The sequence below is a fragment of the Talpa europaea genome (assembly GCF_964194135.1).
Source record: "Talpa europaea genome assembly, chromosome: 7".
In the NCBI taxonomy this organism is placed as follows: Eukaryota; Metazoa; Chordata; class Mammalia; order Eulipotyphla; family Talpidae; genus Talpa; species Talpa europaea.
In genome coordinates this window covers 12,629,279-12,644,936 of record NC_140074.1, presented here as the reverse complement: position 1 = coordinate 12,644,936, position 15,658 = coordinate 12,629,279, and positions in this window count along the sequence as shown.

Below are 15,658 nucleotides of genomic sequence, written 5' to 3'. Positions count from 1 at the left end.
GTCCCATGCAACTTTTGTTTTAACAATAGCTACCAGGATCTATCAAAAGAATATAATAGTTAAGATAAAACAAACAGATTCAGCCAATTCACAGGAATCTGAACAACTCTGACCAACTTAGACTCTCTCTATACTTTAGTTCAGTCATCCATTCAATCATGGATATTATCATGTGATGATTTTTGTAAAAATTAATATCACTAATATTTGTAAAACCTTAGCTCACTGCCCAAAGTACCTGGCAATCTATTAAACTGTTAATACCTCTTCTTCCCTATCTTCTTAGACAGGCACTTAACACATTGCAAATGATTTGTTTGGTTCACATAACGATATGTCATACATATCAGATACTCCTTTTAAGAGTGTGCACATGATCTGCAGGTTTTTTTCTTTTCCATGAATGCATAAATTTCAGATATAAGCTCTAGAGAGATCATGCCTTTTATTGGTCAAGGCTGGTCCACTTGCAGGCATCATTGTGCATGCAGTAGGTAGACAACAAGCTGAACAGATAAAAAGACCTATAGACTACAAATGTGGAGAGTGAACACAAGTAGCAGAAGAGCTGAAACCAGAAAGCAGGGATTTACACAGTTCTACAACCCAGAAGAGGCCTTTCCCTAGATAAGAAGCTCCCTTAAGGGCCTCTTAGGCTACCATAAGCTGAGTGTGTCATCTCCATCCAGAGCAACATCTGCAGGAAATCTCCCTGGAAACTCATCTCTCTGACCTCATTCTCTTTTAAGCCATGTATTGTTTGAGGCTAATAACCCACAACCCTATTTTATAAGGCATATTCAATAAATGTAATCTTTTGGGGGAAGTATCATTTTCTAAAATTAACTCTCTCCCTTTATTAATACTTGTTCTCTCATATTGGGAAATATGAACAGTAAGTGCCCTTTTCATTGGTTTCATTCATCTGTTAAGTATCTAGGGGCCAATACCTCAATCAATACTTGCAATCTTTCTGAATTAAATTGCTCTCTGTTAAGAAATGAGAGAAAATGTCTTCAGATGATAAAACACTTTGTGTTTATCTCATTTTCTTTGTTCAATTGTTTTGAGACAAATACGCATTTTTACCTAATTTAAGTATCACCTGTTAGTGTTCATAATCACTCCCAGGCAGCATTGTGGGGGGGAGGGACAGAAAGGGGAGCCACATTTACTATTCCAAAATTAATATTTTTTAATTATTTTAGTAAATTGAATCATATTAAGTATGGAAGAGAGAGACAGTTTAAATAACACCTGTGATAATTATTAGCATAAGGGAATGATCTGGCTCCTCAAAACTCGTTGTTTATCTAGGGGAAAAAAGATGCATACTCAGTGGAGTGTGGGCTATGAAAATATGGGACTGGTCTCCCCAAAAGGGTCATGAAGGTTTCTCTCAATATGTCAGAGTAGGTCTCTTCCAATAAGTAGCACCTTAATAAGGGGAACTAAAGGCCAATCAAGATCCTGGGAGAGTAGGAAAGCCCATTACCATTACCTGAAAATGCAGATTTTTTTTAAGTTAAATGTTGTGAAGTTCCTAGAGGTTAAGAGAATTTTGTCCTTATTTCAGTGTTTGCCCGTTTCCTAATCTAATAAACAATCACTGCTTCCCTTTTTATGACCTAGAAGAAAGTGGTCTGGGGGGATCATCCATTTGTAGGTTTATCACTGGACATGGTAGCAATTGGACTGGAGGCAATTCCAGAAACTCATCATTTAGTCTCAAAAGTCATCTCTTCCTTGTCTTCCCTGAAGTCTCCCTCTGTCTCTCCATGACAATCCAAAACCTTAAATAGAGAATAAATATCCCTGGTCCATTCCTTTTTTCTTTAGCATTTACAACCCTATAAATTCTCCAAGGAGATGTTATTAAACGTTGACCTTCTTTCCTACTAATCTATCTGATGTTAACTTGTTTGTCCAGCCTCAGAAGAACTCAAATGAATGAGGAAATTTTCCCCTGTATAATGTGGTGTGCCCGTCAGAAGCACTATCAAAAGACTGGATGCTGTTTGTTTCCCCAGGATGACTCCAGAAGATGATATGTAGGACTGCTAACAAAGCTGGCAATCAAGATAAAGACTTTGACCACATCAGATTCCTGATCTCTTCCTCTGCATAAGTCTAATGGAAACCAAGTGGTAAGATTCTCTTCTCTCTTTCTCTCTCTTTCTCTGAATGATAGAAAATATAGTTGAAGCTAGCTTCTTGGGTATTGTGCAACTCTTTGGGTTTTTGTTCTTTTTTCTTAACTCCTTTTATTAGGTCACTATAAAGTTGATACCAAAATGACACAAGAACAGCACCAAAAAAGAAAACTACAAATCAATATCTTTGATGACCATAAGTGCAAAAATCTTCAACAAAACAGTAACCACCTGAATTAAATAGTACACTAAATATACCATAAATAAATAATAGGATTTATTCTAAGGAGGTTAAGTGCTACAGACTGCATCTCTGTAGTAGGGGGAGAAGCATCACAGCACAGTGAATGGGCGCCATTTTCTCTACCCCTACTTACTTGAGCTTGAACTACATTCCCAGCTTGCTATAAACCAGACTTCCTGAATGGGGGTGGCAGCTTCGAAGGAGTAAGGTGACTTTATAAACTGAAGTAGGATGAAGGTGGGGAAAATACAAGGACATGTGGGTGAGAGACATGTGCAGGCTGCTCCTGGACTTTGGCATTTTGGCAGAGATAGTAACATCCTTTCAATTGACTTCATGGTGGATTCTATGATACATTTTGAATTTCAGGCCTCTCCTTCTATCCCAGTTCTTTGGGACTTGCCTAATCCTTTTCTTGTAGTCTCCCACCAAAAGGTGCCTTAGATTGTGGCAAACTTTCAGGCTTCCACCACCCCAATTTCAACTGAGTCAGTTGGGTTGTGCATTTGTATTTGTTCATGAGGGATAATTTCTGAAGTTTTAAGGTTTCAAGGTTACTTGAAACCTTTCTTCTCTCTCTCTATGCATACCAACTAAGATCATTCATACTGACAGTTTACTTTCTTTGCTTTTGTGTGCATGGATGGCGGAATATATTTAGAACATGCCCTTCAGCAGTTTGGGGTCCCTAGGTGGTGCAATTTATGCAAATGAATAAACATGATCTACCATATCAACAAAAAAGGAAGGGCAAAAATCATCTGACCATCTTAATAGATGCAGAAAAGGCATTTGACAAGACTCAATGTCCTTTTATGATAAAAGAATAAAAAGCTCAGAAAAATGTTGCTGAAGGAACATACAACAACATAATAAAGGCCACATATGACAAATCCACGGCCAACATCATACTCAAAGATGAGGAGCTGAAAACTTTTCCTTGAGCATCAGGAACAAGATAAGGATGTCCACTCTCATGATTATTATTCAATATAGTGTTGTAAGTCCTAGCCTGATCATTTAAAGAAAATAAAAAGTACATAAACATATCCAAATTAGAAAGGAAAAAGTGAAACCATCACTGTTTGCAGATGACATAATTTACATATAAAGTGCCAAATACTCCAGTAAAAAGCTACTAGAAATCATAAATGGATACAGTGAAGTGGCAGTATATATAAGATTAATATACAAAAATCTGTTGATTTCTGTAAACAAATATTGAACAAGTAGAAAAACTATCCCATTTACACTCTCATCAGAAATAATTAAAATATCTTGGAATAAATTCAACCAAAGAAGTGAAAAACCTGTATATAAGAATTATATATATATTATTAAAAGAAAGAAAGACCTCAAAAATATGGTACTGTATAATATGCTCATGGATTGTAATCCCTGTCACAGAAATAAAACAATCATGAAATTTATTTGGAACGACAAAAATCCTGAATAGCAAAAACACTGCTGAGTAAAAAGAACATAATAGGAGGTATCATATTCCCTGACTCGAAGTTACTACAAAGTGATAGTAACTAACACAGCTTGATATTGGAGTAGAAGCAAACACAAGGATCAACAGAACAGAATGAAGAGTGCAGGCACACATACAGACAACTAATGAGACATGAACAACTAATTTACAACAAAGGAGCCAAGAGTTTACGATGGAGTAGGAAAGTCTCTTCAATAAATGGTATTGGGAAAACTGGACAGTTACACACCAAACAATAAAACTAGACCATTATTTCACACCATATTCAAGAATTAAGTCAAAATGGATTAGAGGGTTAGATGTAAGACCTGAAACCATAAAATACCTAGAAGAAAACATAAGTTCCTTAACATCAGCCTTAAGTGTCTTTGGGGACTCAAATCCAACAGCAAGGGAAACAAATGCAGAAATAAATGGGACTACATCAGACTAGACAGCTTCTGCACAGTGGAAGAAACTTGAATCAAAACAATAGGACATCATACTGAATCAGAGAAGATATTTGCACATCACACATCTGACAGGAATTAATATCCAAAATATACAAAGAATTCATAAACCCCAACAATAAGAAAAACAAACAACCTGATTTAAAAATGGACAAAGGATCTGAATAGACACTTCTCTGTAGGCAGATGTAAAGATGCTCATCATTTCTTATTAGAGAAATGCAAATCAAAACAACGAGATACCACAGCACGCTTGTTGAGAATGGCTATTATCCAAAAGGCAAGAAACAACAAGTATTGGAAAGGACATAGAAAGAAAGAAACTATACACTTTTTTGGGGTATGTAAATTGATGCAGCCATAACAGAAAGCAATATGGAGATTCCCAAAAAAACTTAAAAACAGAAATTGCATACAATCCAATTATCCCACCACTGGGTACTACATGAAAAACACAAAAATACTAATTCAAAGAGACATATACATCTTCAAGTTTATTGCAGCATGATTTACATCAATTACAAGCTATCAACTGACAAATATATAAAGAAGATATGATTTATATACACCGTGAAATACTATTCAGCTACTAAAAAAGATGAAATCCTACCATTTGTAACAACATTCATGGACCTAGAGAGATGATTATGCTTAGTGAAATAAGTCAGACATAAAAAGACAAACACCATATCATTGCACTCAATGTAATATACAGAGAAAAAAATAAACAAATCTACTAAAATAAAACAAAACTAAACATTTGGCTATAAGACCAATTAATGGCTACCAAAAGAGGTGGATATGTTGAGAAAAAGAAAAGTAAAATTCATAGACTCTCAAAATTATGGTGGTTACAGAGGAAAAAAGTGAAGGAGGGTGAGAGGAATAGGTAGAGGGTTTCAATTTAATAGTGTGGATGGCACTAGAACTTTGGTGTTGGGTATGGTAAGGCATAGATATATATTAGAGTATGCAGCAGCACTTCCAAAATTTACATTGTTATAAATTAATAGTAAATCAATAAAATTTTATTTTTTAAAATTTTAAATAAATTGGATTCCTTTAATGTTCACATCAATAAACTAGTATTTTGTAAATGACTAGTATTTTGTAAATTCAGAATACATAAAATCACACATGAGTGAAAGAGCCATTCAAAATGCAACCCAGACCAATGTATTTTAATATTATAGAGTACAAAGTGTTCATTGAAACAATGTAAGATTCCAAATTCACATAATTTTTTATAAACTACCATTTAAATTTGTGTAAACTATCAAAGGAGAATATCCACAATTCTCTCTAAAGATTGTAGGACACATCTGTGTGAAGTCACATTATTTTCATGTACTTCAACCAAAACAACATATTGCAGCTGAATCAAGTATAAAGGAACATATGAAAATCTAACTGCCATAAAGACATTCAAGAGATTAGCAAAATATAAAATAATGTCATTCTGTAAAGGTTTTTGAGAAACAGTTGTTTAATTTCAAATGTTATTTCTGTTAACATTGACTTTGTAATCGCTATTTTCAAATAAATTAACAAATATAAAATGTTGCCATTTTAATTTCCAATACAGTATACACTGATAGATAAGACTCATATGAACAGCCTTTTGAGACCCTCCGTTTTTAAGTTTAAAAAGTTTTAAGTCAGAAAATGTTTGATAACTGCTGCTTTAAATAAATCTCATTTTATCGTCACACACTTTTTTGAGATATAAACTATTATTATATTTTCAAATGAAGTGCTTGAGATTCAAATGAAATAAGTAACTTACTGGAGATCATCCAACCAGCTAGAAGATGCCAGAATTTATATTATTAGCCATTGGGTGTGTGTATATAGAAGTTTGAAAATAGTACAAACAGTCAGGCAAGGCAGAAAAGGGGAAAAGAACAGGATGCCAGGCATCTGATAATTGATAAATAGATGAAAACTCAAGAAACTGAGATTTCTATAATGCATATTTTTGCTACTAGTTCCACAGAAATTTCTGCACACGCTGAAATTTCTGCACACGCTGAAATTTTTATTAAGGTATCTTGTTATCATTCAGATGAACATCCAACATTATGCCCACTTCCAGGAGTGTTATAGCGTGTTTGGTTGGGACAACCCTACACTGACTATTTGGAGGTTCTAAATACTGACCAGATGGGTGAACAGACTCGTAACCTAATGACAGATCCTTGGGAGGATAAATAGAACCTTTGCCAATAAATGCCTGAAAAGAGAAGGTAGTGACTCGGGCTCTTTGAGTACCTGTGGTCTGGATGGGGTTCTATGTAACAGTCCCTGAAAGGTAAATGTTTTTCTCATGTTTAAATTGGGATCAATAATAAGGCCTAAAGAGGGCCTCCCCGGTGGCGCAGCGGTTGAGCGCTGCGCTGAGAAGCTGTCCGCAGACTCTGCAGTGCCGGTTCGATTCCCCAACGGCCAGGGAGAACCCCACATGGAGCAGCAGACCTCTCCTGACTTGCCCGCTGCTCCCCTCAGCAGTGTCTTTGGTCTGTCTGCCTGTTGTGCTCCCTGCTCTGGCTCTGGTGAATTCTCTCACCCTCCCGCACTTCTGACTATACCCCAGTTCTTGCATAAAATAAATAAAGTCTTAAAAATAATAATAATAAGGCCTAAAGAGACACTGATTTGCACTCTGGAGGAAGATGAGAGAGTGCAAAAACAGGCCTTTCCCTTCAGAACTCTGGGCCTTATAATGGAGGCCAAATTATGAGTATGAGAGGCAAAAGAGATTAGCAGCTCAGTCAGGAACAACGAAAAACTGGACAAAGACCTGATTACCCACTTGGGCACCTTCATTTTAAGCCACAAAGATTTGGTGTAAGTGATAGCCTAAAATCTGCCACCAGATGGTCCCAGCTGTGGGATGTGCAGAGCTATAGAGAGTAAGATTCAGGCAAGCTCTGACAATGAGTCATTATTTAAGAATAAAGATATTACCTTTAAAGATTATTAACATTCCACTATGCTCACCTCCCTACTCTCACTTGAGATGAATTTTTAATATTGTAAATGTGCATAATTCATAATTCTAAAGTTCTCTACTTTTCTGACAGCTAACTGAAGATTGTAAGGGGAAACTAAAATTCTAGTGTATTTAAATGCATGTTGTCTAAAATATTTTCACTGGGTTGAAAAGTGACATAATGGTTTTCCGAATCTTGTGTGTAAGTAATAACATTTGTGTGTTAACGATCATTTGTGTTTCTTTTCATGGGAGTGTGGTGATCGCAGGAATGGCTGCTTGTGTAAGAATGGAAGCCTGCTGGACTAGTTTTCCTCTATCCCTGAGCAGAAGGATAGATCTTTATTTGATTTAGGATAAACTTCAGTCCTGCTCAAAGAAACAAACTTTAGTTGTTCCTCATGTCATCATCATCTACCACAGGCTCCCACAAGAAAGGATGCTCACCTGCCTTGTAACTTTTGACAATGTCCAGAATTCATTTTCTTGAGACTATAGCTTCCCAGGATTTGAGTCTTAAAGGATGGACAAAAAATATTTAGGATCAGAGGTGCTGAGATCCAGTTCTGTATCATTTGCACACTTTAAGAGCCACAGAAAAGGTTTTATAATAGATGTTTTATGAAATGCTAAATGATTAATTTGATGAGCTAATTAAGTATAGTTTTAATTGTAAAGATAAAATTGAGGTGACACTTCATCTCTGACTTTTCTATTTTATTCTCTTGCAAAGTTTCTACCAACTACGCTTTTACAATTCCCTTGTTCTGTGCTCAATGCAAGAGTTTTTAACTACAGTTTAACCTTAACTGTAAGGGTGCTTTGGTCTCTTGTTGAGTGCAATGCTATAGTGGGTGAACCTTCTTAACACATCAATGAATGAGCAAAATTATTTCATTCTACTGTTTTTCAGATCAGTTGTAGAGTAGAACTCTGAGAGTATTAGTTAGAGTCTAGCTATAATGCTAGTCCATAGCTGGGTAGCCAGTAAGGGATTGTTCCCCAGACCCAAACTCCATTCTTTACTCAGGAATCAGAAGAAAACTATGATGCAACTAACCTCAACTCATGAAACTTGCCCGTGGGCCCAAGAGCCATCTCACCACAGTTTGAAACTGGATTTAGATTTTTAATCCAAATTGTCTGATCCAAATCTTCACCCAGAGAAGAGTAGATTTTGTTAATTAAAAAATAAAAATACATGTGATCCTTATTATTAAGGAAACATATTAACTTTGTGGATTATTCCAGTGTTCCTATCATAATAGGAACAATTGAACAATGAAAATCAAGAAAGGCATACTAGCTAGGCAGAACCAAGAGAGAATTACTTAAGGAGATGGTTGAAATGTTATGTAAACTAAAGTGATATGGTAAAATCAGAATTTAAAGGATAGAATAGATGTGCATAAAATGTAAAAGAATCTAACTCCTCTTTAAAGAAAGTAATAGAAAGAGGAGGGCATGTTTTAGTTCAGTGTTCTCAACATTGCTGACATAAATATTATTGGAGGACTGCACCCTGAATCGCTGGGGATTGGATCTGGCACCAGTGTTTTTAAAGACCACAGTGGTACCAACATGAGATATGTGTCAAAAGAAACAAACAGGGAACTGTTTGTTACTAAATCAAAAAAAGAGTAGCTAACACTGGACAAAATGTAGCAGAAGAGGGCCTCCCCTGGTGGCACTGCAAAGCTGCCTGCAGCCTCTGCAGCGCTGGTTCAATCCCTGGCCACCAGGCGAGGGTCCCACATGGTGCGCAGACCTCTCCTGCCGCCCACTGCTTCCCTCAGCAGTGTACTTCGTCAGTCTGCCTGCTCTGCTCTCCCCTCTGGCTCTGGTGAATTCTCTCACCCTCCCATACTTCTGACTGTATTGCTTGTATAAATAAATAAATAAATCTTTAAAAAATATATATATATATAGCAGAAGAAAAAAAGAAAGTTGTCAGAGGGCAGACCAGAATGACTCTGTCAGAGGAAGCCAGGATCTAGGACACTATTAAGGAGCACCGCTTGAAATTCTAATAAGGAGAATCCTTAAGATCAGTATTCCTGAGTGAGTTACAATGAAAGAATATTATTGAAGGTGGGTTGATAGAATTGGGGCCATACCCAAAAAGTTTATGGAATTAGAACATTACAGATGAAGTATATTAAATGAAAGCCATAAAGGACAATATTGAGTAGCCTCAGGTACTGGGTTAGTTAGATGTTGATCTGGTGAGAAAGCACCACCCAGTGGCATGGCATTAACCAGAAAAATGAAAGCAAAAAAGATTAAAGCAAGAATGTATTCTGTGAGAACTCAAACTCATTAATTTTTTATCTCTTGCTTGGGTGACCCCACAAGAGCAAACCCAGATTATGTATTTCTTGATAGCATATTCTTATGTAAGAAGAGAAAAAATTCATCTGGTTTTGTAAAGTTGAAATAATCAGTTGGGCATGCAGTTTCCTTCTTGAGAACCAACTCTGCAGAAAGCACAGTCTAAGATCTACTTTTTTCAGTTATGACTTTCCCACATGGGGAAAGTTGTGACTTGGAAGGTACCTTTGTCTAATTCTGAGTGCATTATTAAAAATCCCATCGACACCTCACATCTAAGACACAGTCAACAACTGCATCATACCAAAGCTGGTATTTTGAGCTCACCTTCCTGTCAGCTTTATCTCTCTTAACTGGTTTGAGGAAAGGTTTATTAAATACAGACTTCCTAAAAACCCTGATATTTTCCAGTCTGTACTAGAGGGTACAGACCCTCAGGACATGGTGGTAACAGTACCTCACACATCATCTTACATACTAAGGTACTTCCATAAGGATCTGTGAAAAGACAAATAATTTTGGCCTTTACCCACCTGTTCACCGAGACTGAACAATGAGAGACTTAGTACCCCAGTAACTGACACTCAACTCCATATATGACTAAGGGTAGAAATTTTAAGGGAAGAGAGAAATTTAGCATCGCATCCTCCTCTAGGAGGAACTGGTTTCTCTTAAACTGGAACAGCCTTTGTCTTATGTTCAGAAGGCGCCACCATTCTTCAAATGCCAAGGTCAGGGTGAGTCAGAAAACAAGGAGCATGAAGTGTCTCTCCGGTCTTAGAGCTCAATCCGATGTCCAGTTAAGTTCAATCACTATGAAACTGGGGAAGTTGGGGGCCAAATGTCAGGCAGAAGTCATAGCTAAATATAAAAAGTGTATATCCAAAATGTATCCTCTGTACAATTTCTCCTCAAATAGTGAATCTCATATATTTCATATCCCAAAATGAGATATCTCCTCATATTCTCTCTTTAGAAATGGTCTATATATTAGCATTTTTATATCCAAACCCTATCCCTTCACCCAGCTTCCACAATAATTATGGCCACAGATTCTCTTTCTAGAACTTAAATGATTTAAAGTTCCTGTACCAGGGACGGACCTGGTGTAACAGCGTGGAATAAAGTATCTCAGGACCTTCCTTAACCTCATCTTTAAAAGGATGGGTGGTGGTGTGAGAGAAATGTAGACAAGGAAAAGAAATTATATACATATATAGTTCTTAAAATCCAATATGTAATTAAGTTCTGCCTGTTCAAGATAAGCTCCATCAATCATCTTTCGAGGCATTGGACAAAAATATTAATGTCAACTCCAGTTACCCCAAGTCTAATTCCAGAGAAAGTACCAATTTTTCTTCCATTACATTGGGCTTGGAATGCTTTCACTATGCAATATCCATCCCTGAATGGAAAGGAAATGGTGTGCTATGAAGTATATGCTCAGATTATCTCTTTTTTTGTTACATATACTCTATTATTTTCCATGCTCAGGCCCAACAACTTTCTCCTTTTTTCATATTCATTGGATCAACCTGAATCTTAAAAGATGTTTAAAAAAAGCAACTCACTTTATTTCTCATATATGCAAATTAATTTCACTGTGGCTTTTTAGAATTGCAGCTTAATGCATGTTTCAGTCACTAACACCTTGTTACTCTGTTTTAGCCTAGGCTCCAAGTCATCAACCTAGAACTGTCAGGTCCTTTGGTATTCAGCACACGGATTACTCCATTTAATGATAAGTTTTATTCCTGAATTTTAATTGTAATTGCTTTGAAAATGAGAATTTTTTGAAGAAATATACACAAAGTTGGCACAATCATAAATATTTCAAAAAGAAAAACAGCATGGTAGAGACCCATGAATGACTTGCCAATTAAAGTAAATAGGAAAGCACAATCACAGGATTAAATTTGCATTATTTCACACCAGTTGGGGCAATTAATATGTTAAACTCTAGTTAACATCAAAAGCACAGGATTTGTTAAGCTTGTCTCTTAAATTATAAATTGACTAAAATTATTTAATTATAAATTCTCTTCTGGGGCATCCCTGGTGGCCTAGGGGTTAAGTCTCAGAGTTGCCACCAGAACAGCCTGAGTTCAATCCCCGGCCAGGGAGCTACCCACAAATGGTGCAGCAGACAGCTCCTGTCTCGCCCGCTGCTCCCCTCAGCAGTATATTTCAGTGGATAGGCCTATTCTGCTCCCCACTCTATCTCTGGTGAATCCTCTCACCCTCCACCCCCCACCTCTGGCCTACACACCAGTTCCCCTACTCAAAAAAAAATTAATAAATTCTCTTCTAGCAGCAGCCCTACTGCCTCCTGTGCCTATGTAGGTGCTCACGGACCTCCCTTTGCAGGACAGCACAGGCAGCTCCTCTCAAGGCAGGCTGCCTGCCTGTACCTATGCGGGCCTCTCTTCTACCAAACCTGCCCCTTTCAGGCGTAGCTCATGTCTCAGCAAACCTCTTTTACTCTTCTCTCCCTTTTTGTAATAACCCTGCCCATTTGGACATAAAAAAATAAATCAATTCTCTATTTCACTACAGAATCCTACTTCCTTGTGTGTCATACTATTCTTTGGTCACTGAATTATTATTATTATTATTATTTATAATCATTTTATTTTCTTACTTCATTGCTCTCCCTTTGGGTGCAGTCCCCATAGTTCCACCATAGCACCCGCGAACCATCACCATAGTCCCTTGTGCTCTTCCTTCCCCCATTGTGACCCCTCTCACTGGCCCTCCCTTGCTGTTTGCCTCAGATCTATGATCATCTTGCAAGTTTTGTCTTTTTTTTTAACTTATCTATTTCTTACATCATTTTTCATTTTTGCACAATGTATGCAGTTTCATCTTGGTTATATTCCCCATACAATTGCACACCCCTTATTTTGACCCCAATCTCTCCCCCAACCCTCCTATAGTGTGTCTCTGGTTTATAGTTGCTTGTTGATTTTGATTTTTTCTTTATTATAGTTATTCTTTTTGCCTTTTTCCTAACCTTTTGCTTGGTTTTCCTACATTCCACCTATAAGTAAAACCATTGGCTATTTTTCTTTTTCTTTCTGACTTATTTTGCTCAGCATAATCCCTTCCAGCTCCATCCATGTTGCTGCAAATGGCTGAATTTTGAAATTTTTCCCTTATTGATAATAAATAACAACAGATCTTTCAAATGGTTTCATTCTAGACAACTCAATACCACTGACTCTGAGCTTTTTCCAGCTGTCATATACCACCATGATCACAAAACAAGAATTCAAAGAAAGACACCTTATTCACAGTAAGAACTAACCTTATTTCATCTACATATTTTTTGTTGTTCTTTTCCTACAATTGTGTCCTTTCATGAAACCCAAAATAGTTTTGGTAAATACCTTGAGGAATTAAGTATCTTTTGATATATTTCGAGGAAAGAGTTCAAGTGAAGTATGTAACAGGTAAGAGTTTATCCTTGAGACTTTTTAGTTGAGATTGATAAGGCACAAACATCTACTCCACAATATGAGCTTAATAGGAAAAAGAGAAACCTTACTAAGTCAAGAAGATATTAGTCCTCAAAATTCAGCAAACTCATTGAAAGATCCTAAGATATACTGAAGGCATGCCATCTGATAAACAATTTCACACGGTGTTATTTAATTCTATTTGATATTCTGCCCTATACTATTATTAGAAGATGATAGTTAATATTTGGCAGAAGAGTCATTAAACCACTTCTTGGTCCACCTACATGAAGTCTAGATGACCAAGATATCCAATTTTGGATGGGACCCTTTTTTTTTCTTTCTTAATTTGAAGGAATTTTAGATTCAGTAAAAGTTGTAAAGATAGTAAAAAGGGGTCTTTTTTTCCAGCCCCCCAAAAGTTTACTTCTTACATAACTATCATACAATAGAAACAACAATAAATTAACATTCTACAACGTATGTGTATAGTTCAATGGCATTTTATCTTGTGTAGACTCCTATATCTATCACCACAATCAACAAATTTCATCACCACAAAGACCCCCCCTCATGCTGCCACTAATCATACCCACACTCTCCTCCCATTATCCTTAATCTCTAGCAACCACTAATCTGTTCTCCATTTCTATACTTTCTATGACTTTGAGAATATTTATATTCCAGTTGGAAGCATACAGTTTGTGACCTTTTGAGACTTTTTTTTTCCACTCAACATAATTTCACTATGATATGTCCAAGTTACTGTGTGAATCAGTAGTTCATTCCTTTTTACTACTGAATTAATTTTTTTTAAAGATGCTGAATAGCCAAAGCTGTCTTTTTTTTTATAGAGGCATGTTTTTATTTATTTATTTGTTTGTTTATACAAGCACTGGATACAGTCAGAAGCGCGGGAGGGTAAGAGAATTCACCAGAGCCAGAGCAGGGAGCAGAACAGGCAGAAGGACTGAAGTACACCGCTGAGGGGAGCAGCGGGCGGCAGGAGAGGTCTGCACGCCATGTGGGACCCTCCTCCTGTGGCCGGGGAACAGCCGGGGATCGAACCGGCGCCGCAGAGGCCGGGCAGCTTCGCAACCCAGCGCTCAACCGCTGCGCCACCGGGGAGGCCCTGAATTAAATTTTGTATCAAGCTACTTGCAAAACTTAAAAATAAAATCCCTGCAATACCCTTGTGTGGGAGTGTGGTTTGCAACTTTTAAACTAATTTTTATAGTTTTCAGAATGTGAACATTCTTTATAGAGTCAGCTAGTCCTACAACCTTTTAAGAAAAAAAATAATATTCTCCTGTCCTCGCAATCTTTTCTCACAAGCCCTGCTACGAAGAGATAAAAGCTAAAACTGAACATTTGGCTCTTTTGTTATTTCTCCATATGTGTAAATATTTGCTTTTGTCAAGATTTCCTAGTTTTTACATTTAGACATTTAATTTAGCAATTACTAAGATGATAAGGATTTTGCTTTCATGATGTCCTTCACTTTCATCCAAAAATCATTTTCTAATAATTTTGGTTAAGTCAATGTTCATGACTTTTGACTGTTGTTCACTGATGTGCCAAATAATATTTTCTAATTACGCTACTTTCCTTTACAACATTTGGCTTTACCTGTAGTCAATAACATTTCTCATTTTTTTAACTCACGTGGTATTCTACGTACATATTGTTTCTTAAATCTGCTTAATACATGACTAGACCCACTGAATACTCATGTACACTTTACCCTGCAGAATTTTCTCCTCCAATTCTCCCTCTAATCCACTAGGGACAGGAGGTTTCCTAGTCCTGCTTTTCAGTTGTCACCCAGCAACTTTGACTTTCTACAATCCTGGCATAGGACCCAGTTTTCTGGCTTCTGGAGTTTTCCTTTACCTTAACATTTTCTTTCTCTGTGGCTTTGGCTCCATCACCACTGGTTTCCTGAGACAATGTATAAAAGACAGATATCAGAGCCTCCCCGGTGGCACAGTGGGTTGAGTGCAGCGCTGTGAAGTTATCCGCAGCCTCTGCAGCGAGGGTTCGATCCCAGCCAGCCAGGGAGATTCCCACATGGCGCAGCAGACCTCTCCTGACTCGCCCGCTGCTCCCCTCAGCAGTGCTTTTGGTTGTCTGCCTGTTCTGCTCCCTGCTCTGTCTCTGGTGAATCCTCTCACCCTCCTGCGCCTCTGGCCTGTACCCCAGTTCTTGTATTAATAAAAATAAATCTTTAAAAATCAGGATAGAGCCTCTCCAAAAATATTTTCATTCCTTCTTCATTCTCAATTAACAGTTTATCAGGGTATAAAATTCATTTTTTTTTAATTTGGAAGATATCTTTTTTTACTTACTGTCCTGTTACTGATGAGAAGATCACATCTTGTCTCTCCCCTCTTCTCCCTCTTATTCCCCTTCTTCACTGCCCTGATTTTACTTTGCCCTTCTCCTTCACTATCTTGAACTCTATATAGAAACATGATCAAAGCTAAACAGAAATAAGTACAAAGTGGAAATATCACTTGTGTTACAGCATAAGAAA